Source organism: Mycteria americana, chromosome 10, assembly GCF_035582795.1.
Source record: "Mycteria americana isolate JAX WOST 10 ecotype Jacksonville Zoo and Gardens chromosome 10, USCA_MyAme_1.0, whole genome shotgun sequence".
Lineage (NCBI taxonomy): Eukaryota > Metazoa > Chordata > Aves > Ciconiiformes > Ciconiidae > Mycteria > Mycteria americana.
Window position 1 is genome coordinate 16,563,705 of NC_134374.1, and position 9,389 is coordinate 16,573,093.

At 46.8% G+C, this 9,389-nt stretch overlaps 1 protein-coding gene across 9 annotated transcripts in view; it reads right to left on the reverse strand.

Moving 5' to 3' along the window:
- Positions 1-8,073, reverse strand: part of KLHL13 (kelch like family member 13) — a 95,108-nt gene extending 87,035 nt beyond the window's left edge. For 5 of the 9 annotated variants that reach the window (XM_075512909.1, XM_075512907.1, XM_075512903.1 and 2 more), the window contains exon 1: positions 7,971-8,058. The gene's annotated coding sequence lies outside the window, so the exon portion shown is untranslated. Of the gene's footprint in view, positions 1-7,970 lie in introns of all 9 variants that reach the window. The other 4 variants (XM_075512905.1, XM_075512900.1, XM_075512901.1 and 1 more) reach the window with 3 other exon arrangements.
- Between the last annotated feature and the right edge of the window lie 1,316 nt (positions 8,074-9,389).

Genomic DNA, 9,389 nt, shown 5'->3' on the forward strand with positions numbered 1-9,389 from the left:
TCTACAAACCAGGAACGATGGCCAACAGCAAAACCAGACAAGAAACTCCTGCCAGCATCCCAAAAGAAACTAGGGCTGTTGGCACACTCGTCATCACCGAAAGAATGAATTTTAAGAGAAGGGCAAGTCTTGCTTACATCTGCTTAGCTCTTTCTACAGAAGTAATTTCACCTAGCTCTCCGAGAAGACATGACTCGGAGCTCCACAAGCAGGGACAGCCACATAAGCACCAACAGTAACATGGCATGCAAGCCTCTGCCCTTGAAGGAAGGCAAGAGACGCTGGTAAAATCCGTCAAGTTGCCTTAAGGCTACAAGTTTTGAAAGAGAAAAATGCTACCACCACAGGCTAAAGTTAGACTACATGATTACTAAGACGTTGCCAACAATGTTAACCATTTTTTTTATTCCGTTGTACCCACCCCAGCCACAAACCCCGCAAAAATAACAGGTGGAAGAAAGACTACAGTAGCATAACAAGATTTGGGAACAGAAACTGCCTTTTTGTTCTGTGCATGTGAAGCACTATCATACCAAGGTCTTGGTCCATCACTGTGACTCTTAAATGCCATCAGGTATACAGATCAGCAAGAGCATTAAGAAAAAAAATTAAAATAAAGGAATTGTGGTAGGAAAACAAAACCTCAGGGGTCTCTATCTTCTTGCTAAAAGGAGATGCTAGGGGACTTGTCCCATGGTCCATTTAGAGCCTCACAGCAAACTCCTCCACATATTCAACCTTGCATTAAGATAAGCTACTAAACCATTCCTGAAAAAGATTAGCCTGCTTGCAAAGACATGGGCCGGGCTCTCTCATAGCAAGTGATACCACCAACATCACTAAGATAAGTAAGTGGTTGACTTAATAACACTCCCATCAACTCCAAGATAGCCGATAACACGATCATCTCATTACTGCTCTCCTTAAAATACAAAACTCCCTGTTTGGACATTAAGGACAAAATTTTCAGACTCGGGGAAAATATGGTACCAAGTCTCACCCGGGTTACGAAACTCCCCACACTAACCCTTTTACCGTTAAAGATATCAGTGTTTTATATTGCCCAAGTCTAACGATGAACAGAGACAGTGAATGCTTACGCATTTGCTGTTACTCCTCCGTGACAAATCTAAGCAGCCACAAGAGACTGGTCTGATTTGCATAGCCGCTGAGAAAGCAACGTAAGGCAACTCGAGCAGTCTAGTAAGTTCAGATTCAATATTGCTGAATTATCTAGATTTATCCTTTGATTCTTTTGTAGCTCAAGTGTTTAATACACGTTCAAACTGAAAATGTTGCAAGTTTGCAAAGTCTTTATTTTATATAAAATATATCTCATAGGGCATATACCCTGATGGAAATACTTTAATGCCACTGTATAAAAACAAGCTTAGAACAGCAAACACAAGAGTCCAGCCTAATTTCTAGATATAACAACAGCACTGCTAAATTACAAATTCAACATTAAAGAGAACAAAACTGGTTACATTCTGTTCCTGTTAAAAGCTTCCAACACAAGCAGGCAATAAAATATAGTTGTTAATAAGTGACAGCAATACGACCACATATGTATTTTGTAACTTCTAGTGCTACTACTTAAAAAGTTACTCACTAGCAGTGAGCAGAAAGATGATCAGGGAGGGGAGGCGGGGGGATAAACTATTAATACAAGTCTTCTACAACTCTGGCACTGTGGTGGATAATCAGCTTCTAAAAATATATATATATACAGAATACATGCCAATGTCTGTAGGATTCTAGTGCCACTCACGGCTTTCTTTAAATAACGGATGTGCTACTCACTTCCTCTGTTCTATTCAAAATCTGTGGGCAGCCATAAACTTGCTCAGAACCATGCCTGTTTCATAACACCAAAGCTTCTTGAGAGTCAGGCACTGAGAAGCCAAAAGTTGACAAGGCAGAAGAGCAACCCATTTATCCCTCTCAGCTTCTTTCAAGAGCCAGACAACATCTGTGAGCAGGATGCAGGCCAGTGTTTTCACTCCTCCAGAGCTGAGACAAAAGCTTTCCCCCCTACCTTACTGTAGTGCAGAATTCATGCTTTCATGTAAAGATTCTACTGAAAGCATGAATTCATGTGGATCATTCAGCTCCTACTCAGGTGGAAAGCTAGCTGGAGAACAGCAGTCCCAGGAAGATCTCTTTAAAGGCATCTGGAAATACGACTAGTTTGAAGTGGGAGCACTGCCCTGGTCCTGCTGCCTTGAGTTTGATGCTCCATCCCCAGCATCTGCTGGGAGAAGCAGTCCTGCTTTCCCTCCACTCACCTCCAGCCACATCATTCCTGCTTCTACCTGTGACAGCAACAGCAAGGTGTAGCCACAGGGTGAGTTAGCAAACTGATAAAAATGTTACTGAGTGGGTTAGTTTCCCATGAGATAAGCAGCATGAAAGAAATCACTCTGCCATCACACAAGCATTAGCTCTGCCAAGGGAGCTCCAGCAGGAGATCGGGGCACAAGGCACGACCACCCAGAGATGCATCAGATGAGGTACCTGCAGCGCCAAACTGCCTCCAAAGCCTTTAGCATCAGATTTTTCCCTCCAAGTGTGAATCTTCTGGTTAATTTTCAATCCATAACAGGTTTATGAGGAAGTTTAAAATTTAAAAGAAATGTTTCACATTTATTTCTTAGAGAATTATTTAAATATGTAGAAAATATACTACAACAATGCATAACAGAAACAGAGCTTCAACTTTAGAGAGCTGGGGTTTGTGCCAGTACAGTAAAAGCCTGCTGGATATTTCAGATCATCATCTTAACATACTGCTGGATATTTCACATTAGCATTATCAGATAAGGTCAGTTATTCAAAAGAATCACAGTTCCCACGATGCTAAATGAAATGCATGTGGAACACATTCAACTTTAAACTAGAACAGACCACTCACATGGAGATCCCAAAAAACAATCAGGAAAAAGGAACTGGGTTGAAATTCACATGTTTATCTTTGCTTTCTTTGACCTACAGGATTCTCTCTAACATTTAATCATTATCACTCGTACACCTCAAAAATTCTGCTTTATGTTTTTCATTACATGGAACCTCACCTTCCTCATAAAACAGTTTGCACTTGACCAGATGGAGGTGTAATCAAGCTCGTTTACAATGTACCACCTTTTTCATTTGTCATGTTGCTAAATCCCAGTCTGCAATTTCTGAATGATACAGACTGATAAAATTGGCCCTCAGTTTATTTTTCTCACCAAGAATAAGGGAACTAAGTTCTTCCCTCGCTTCCCTGCAAAGACAGACATTTACATTCATAACAGGACAAACACATTGAGATGCTGAGCACTGCAATATCTGTTAAAACATTTACTTTAAGTCCTCAGAGCTAGGACAGGCACTCAAATCATCCCATCCCTGCTTTAACCATGAGACCTGTGCAACACATTCCCACATGCTTTCTGCTGACTGTTTTTCTTCTAGCAAGGTGGAACAACTTAGACAGGACCTCCGTCCTAAAGCAGCTTATACCTCCCACCTTCAGGCAAATAAAGAGACTTCCGAGAGGCAGGACAAACAAGTAGGTATGCCAGTAGGCAGAAGGAGCCAAAGGAAGGTGTCTGACATCATAGGTAAATAGTCCTGCTGCTTTGACTACTGACAACCCATTCCGCTTCTGGTCCCATCCACACCTGCACAAAAAAACATCAGCAGTTTTGCCCTGTCGATAGCCTTCCATGTGCACCACTGTCTGGGCACCCCTCCACACTAGGGTCCCTTGGAAAGGAACAGCAGAACACATAACCTGACAGTTCAAGTAGGCATGGGGCACCTGGCAGATTGATGCTCTTTAATATGGAAATGGAAAAAGGTTTTAAGTTTTCCCCAAAATTTAAGCAACTACAAGTCAGGGCAAAAGCTCCGAGAACTTCTTTGAAAGCAAAACTTCTGTTCACAATCTATTTTCATTTCTACTTTCACCTGCACATAAGCTCTCTCAAATTTTAAATATTTCATATTAAAGAAACCAAGCAGAATAGCTTTAAAAATGCAGAGTGTGTTGGCACTGCCAAACAAATCTCACACATTTCACAACCACAGAACACACCAGCAAGCAGCTGCATCAATCACAAAGAAGAAGTTAAAACAAAAGCCCCAAGAAATCATATGACCAGTGTCATTAGTATTTACAACAAAGCACTGTTTCCTCAAAATGAAACAAAATGACATATTTCCCACAGCAAGTTTAAAGCAAAAACACTGACAACACGAATCAGTAGCTGGTGCATTCTTCAAAAAATTAGTACGCCTGATTCACTTAAAAACAGCTTCTCAAAATAGGCATAGAAGACATCAAATTCATTATAGGCCACTGAACATAGGAAATCTTTTGAATTTTCTTACTGTTAGTCTTCTGAAACCCACAGGCCAATTAAAGGAGTCAGACTTAAATTTTGTCCCAGCTTGCAAGCTCCTCTTGGGTTCAAACAGATCCCTTCCTGCCTCATAATCCAGAAGATATCTTTGAGAAATCCACTTCTGAAACACTCCTGTCACCAATACCAAGTCACACATCGCAATTCCCTGTATCTCCCATCTCAATGCACTTAGGGCTTAGTTCCCTTGTCAGATCCTTCTGACACAGGATACAGGCTATCTGCACTATATGGCATAGGCGCGCTTTCACCCCGAAACACTTACTGCTGTGTAAAACCCTTGGAGATGAAGTTTTATGAAAATAATTCAGATGAAACAAGCACATTCATCAATTATCCTCAATGCCCACTGAAAGCATGCCTTTCTTCCAGAGACTACTATCTAACATTGCTTAATTACTTCCTAGTTTTTCAAAGACACTTTGCTTAGGGATAGCAAATATGCTAAGAAAAGTTTCTTCTTCCACACTAGTGCGTTTAATTTATCCATAAAGCTCTAATCTCCCAGTTTTAAGAAACCTGTTGCATCACAAATAGTTAAAAAGAAAACCATAAAAATGTTTCCATCCAGTATTCTGACAATGCAATACAGCTGTGAGAATTAAAAAAAGCTGGAAGTAGAGAACCTTGAAAGGAAAGCAGAGCATATGTTGCCCCATCTATTTAAGCTTCTACCTCCCACGCACACTGACACCCATATACACTATGCCAGATCTGTGATAAAGGCATCTATCCCTGTGAACCTAACCTAGCCTGAGGCCACTGCAGTCAACTTTCATAAGCTATTAAGAGTCATTAGAAAAGTTTTGTACTATTGATACAGTGAAACAGCCAAACACCGAATACTCTCTCTGACACCGCTAGCTCTTAAAACAAATGCTTCGTAATTGTTCAATTTTTGCCATAGTGCAGTTTCTCAGAAAGTTTTGCCAGCACAGATATACCAACTGAAAGAGTAAAGAAAAAAGCCATGTACTAAGCATCACAGCTACTTCAGCGATATAACAACCATGAAAAAGCAGAGCATTTTTGACAGCTTTGCTTGTGGTGTTTGTGGCAGTGATACAGCCGTGCTAGCAGAAACACTCCTAGCAGAACACATTGCAAATTCATTTGGAGTCTCTACCAACATGTTTCTTTGTAGTAGTGTGAACTAATTATCCCTTTCTAATAGCTGGACCACACTAAGAACATATAGCCCTTGAGGTAACATCATTGGAACTTTTTAATTCAGACAGCAGAGGTTATGCCTTTAGATCCAGACATCCTGGGCTTGATCGCCACTGTCAAAGAAACATGCAAGTATCATATTACACTGAGATACACTCAACATGAGATAGTTTGTTGATTTTTATTTTTTAAAGAACTCCAACATTTTTCTCAGTTTGTTGCAAAACAAAAGAAAAACACACATTTAAGGTTACTAGAATTCAGGGGGAAAAAGCAAGGCTTTACTTTGTATGGTCAATCCCACAGTGCTTCTAGCCAGTTCACGTGCCAGCACAAGAGCCCCTTCTGCAGCAGCTACATTTCACTTCCCCTCTGAGCCCCCTTAGAGCTTAATGAAGGATTCATCATCAAGCTCTCACACAGTACCTCTATAGCGATATCACCTGAACATTCTCCCTCTCTGCTGCACCCCGCTCAGCCCTGCTTTGAGCGAGCCACAGGCTCACAGACTGTTTGAGATGATCCCAGAGCTCATCATCTCCCCACGGCCATGCTGTCCTATCATTTACAGGACCACATGCAAACTGGATCAGGGAGTCTGTGCATGATCCTTTTTTTCTAGCTGGGCAAGTTCACTGATCTGCTTCATGCCTGGCATCACCAAAAGCTGTGTCAGTGACACCGCAAGTCACAGAATTCCCCAAGCCACCATTACTGCTACACGTTAGGTACAGTTGAACTGTGGCCTCAGATGACTTTCAGTTTAGTGAATCTTTTACAGAAGAGCAAAAGAAACTCTTTAAAATTAAAAAAAAAATAAAAATGCTTGCTGGGGCAAAGTCACTCGAATTCATTTTTGACACCTGGTGTCAAGCCAAGGCTCACTAGAAACAGTCTTGCTTCTTTGAAGCAGAGCAGCATGCTAATTTGTGTTGGCAGCTCACTACAATTTTTTGAACTTCAGAAGTGAAGGAAAATGTTTAGAAGCACAATTTTGAAAATCACAGAATCAAAGAGATCACAAGAAGTGCATTCAGGATAGCGTTTAATCCTAGTTACTTCCCAAACTTTTTTTTTTTTTTTTTACTATCACCACTCTGCAGCGTATTCTAGTATTAAATGGGATTGCAGAACAGGCTTTACCATGAAATCAGAGAAGTGGAGAGACTGCCCTGAAGGTTCTTCATTAGCATTATCTCTATGTGTAGCTCACTGGGGAAAGAATAAGGAAGACTCCTCTGTGGCATTCTATTCAAATGTATGAGCCATATTTAAATGGGTAAGGGAGATATTTCTGATGCAGACTTCACAGCAGGTCCAAGTCAGCATCAGTTTCATTAACGCTCAAAACATCCAAGCTAAAGAGCCCTTTACCATACAAAACTGAAAAAGATGCACACCTTGCATCTCCTGAATTATACAAGGGACCCGAGCCAAGACTCCCAGGGCTCTCAAGTTAATATCGGACTTTTCATGCGGAGGCGAAAAGTCCTGAACAGTACCTAGTAAAAACAGAGCTTGGCCTAAATTTTATGTGAACAGGGAGAAGAGGAAACCGGCAAGTTAATTACAACCTACAGTTACATCCCCATTTCTAATGGCTGCATCTCAGAACTAATCCCCAAAACTCCTTCCTGCCCCCAGACCTCAACCAGCCTATTTAGAGACCAGGGAACAATAAACACTGATGAGCAGAAAGGGTCGGGGGAAGGAAGAGAACGATTACAATGACTGCAAAACAATGCCTGGAAAAGGAGAGTTGAAGACACTTTTCAGAGAGGCACAAAGCGCACCAGCCCGGTCCCGAGCACACCGCCAGCCGTGACCCCCAGCCGGGTCAGTCCCGCCTTGTTCCCCGCCGCTCCCACCCGGGACCCCCGTCCTGCAAGACCCCTGTGCCTGCCCTCGCTAACCTCCTCCTCCCCGACCGCCTCACGCCCCGCGGCGGCACGGCACGGCACGCTCTTGCTCCCCGCCTTGCGCACAGTGCACCCCTCCTTCTTCCCCCTCGCAGGGCACTCCCGGCTGCAAGAGGGCACCCCCTCTTTTCCTCCCCCACAAACCGGGTCTCCCCCATTACCACACGCTGGCCCTCCCCTCGCAGACAGGCTACCCCCCCAGGCGCAACCGGGGCACCCCCGCCCCCTCCTGCACGGAGGGAGCCCCCCCGCTGCGAACAGGGCACCCCGCTGCGAGCAGCGCTCCCTTCCCCCCGCAGAAAGGGGGCCCCCTCCCTGCCGCCCCGGCCCCGCGCTGCTCACAGAGGCCGGCCCCGCTCCCCCGCCCCGGCCGGCCCGCGACCCCCGGCCGCACAGGCCCCGCAGGACTCAGGGCCCCCGGCCCCACGGGGAAGCGGCAGAACCGGAGAGAGTCCCCGCGCACCCCTCTCACCTGCGGGCTGCGGCTGCCCGGCCCCGGCCGCGGGCCCCGCTCCGGCGCGTTCCCAAAGTCGGGAGCGCGGCCCCACTCCCCGCGCCCGCCCGCCCGCCGCCTGGCCCCGCCTCCCCGCACCGCGCGTCACCGCCCGCGCCAACATGGCGGGCGGCCGGGCCTATGCGCATGCGCCCAGGGGCTGCGGCGGGGGCGGGGGGCAACGCGCGGCAGGTGGGGCTAGATAAGTGGGCGTGTCTTGGGCGGGGCGACGAGGGTGAAAGGGGTGGGGTTAGAGGAAAGAGGCGTGGTCTCTGTGCCCGCGGGGCTGTGAGGGGGGGCGAGATGGATGGATGGATGGATGGATGGATGGATGGGTGGGTGGGTGGGTGGGTGGGTGGATGAGTGGGTCGGTGGATGGGTGGGTGGATGGGTGGATGGGTGGGTGGATGGATGGATGGGTCGGTGGATGGATGAGTGGGTCGGTGGATGGATGGGTGGATGGGTGGATGGATGAGTGGGTCGGTGGATGGATGGGTGGATGGGTGGATGGGTGGGTGGATGGGTGGGTGGATGGATGAGTGGGTCGGTGGATGGATGGGTGGATGGATGGATGGATGGGTGGGTGGATGGATGGATGGATGGGTGGATGGATGAGTGGGTCGGTGGATGGATGGGTGGATGGGTGGATGGGTGGGTGGATGGATGGGTGGATGGATGGATGGGTGGATGGATGGGTGGATGGATGGGTGGATGGATGGATGGGTGGATGGATGAGTGAGTCAGAGGATGGGTGGATGGATGGGTGGATGGGTGGGTCAGTGGATGGATGGGTCAGTGGATGGATGGGTGGATGGGTGGGTGGGTGGATGGATGCATGGATGGGTGGATGGATGAGTGGGTCGGTGGATGGATGGGTGGATGGTTGGATGGATGAGTGGGTCGGTGGGTGGATGGGTGGATGGGTGGGTCAGTGGATGGGTGGGTCAGTGGATGGGTGGGTGGATGGGTGGATGGGTGGGTGGATGGGTGGGTGGATGGATGAGTGGGTCGGTGGATGGATGGGTGGATGGATGGATGGGTGGATGGATGGATGGATAGATGGGTGGATGGATGAGTGGGTCAGTGGATGGATGGGTGGATGGATGGATGGATGGATGGATGGATGAGTGGGTGGGTGGATGGATGGATGGATGGATGGATGGATGGATGAGTGGGTGGGTGGATGGATGGATGGATGGATGGATGGATGGATGGGTGGATGGATGGGTGGATGGATGGATTGGTGGGTGGATGGGTGGATGGGTGGATGGATGGATGGAGGGGCTGGGGCACACAGGGGCAGGAGCTCTGCTGGCGAGGGCTGTCTCCAGGAGCACACTGCATCAGGAGAGCTGCTGGAAGAGCAGGGAGGACAGCAAGAGGCAGCAACAGTCCTTG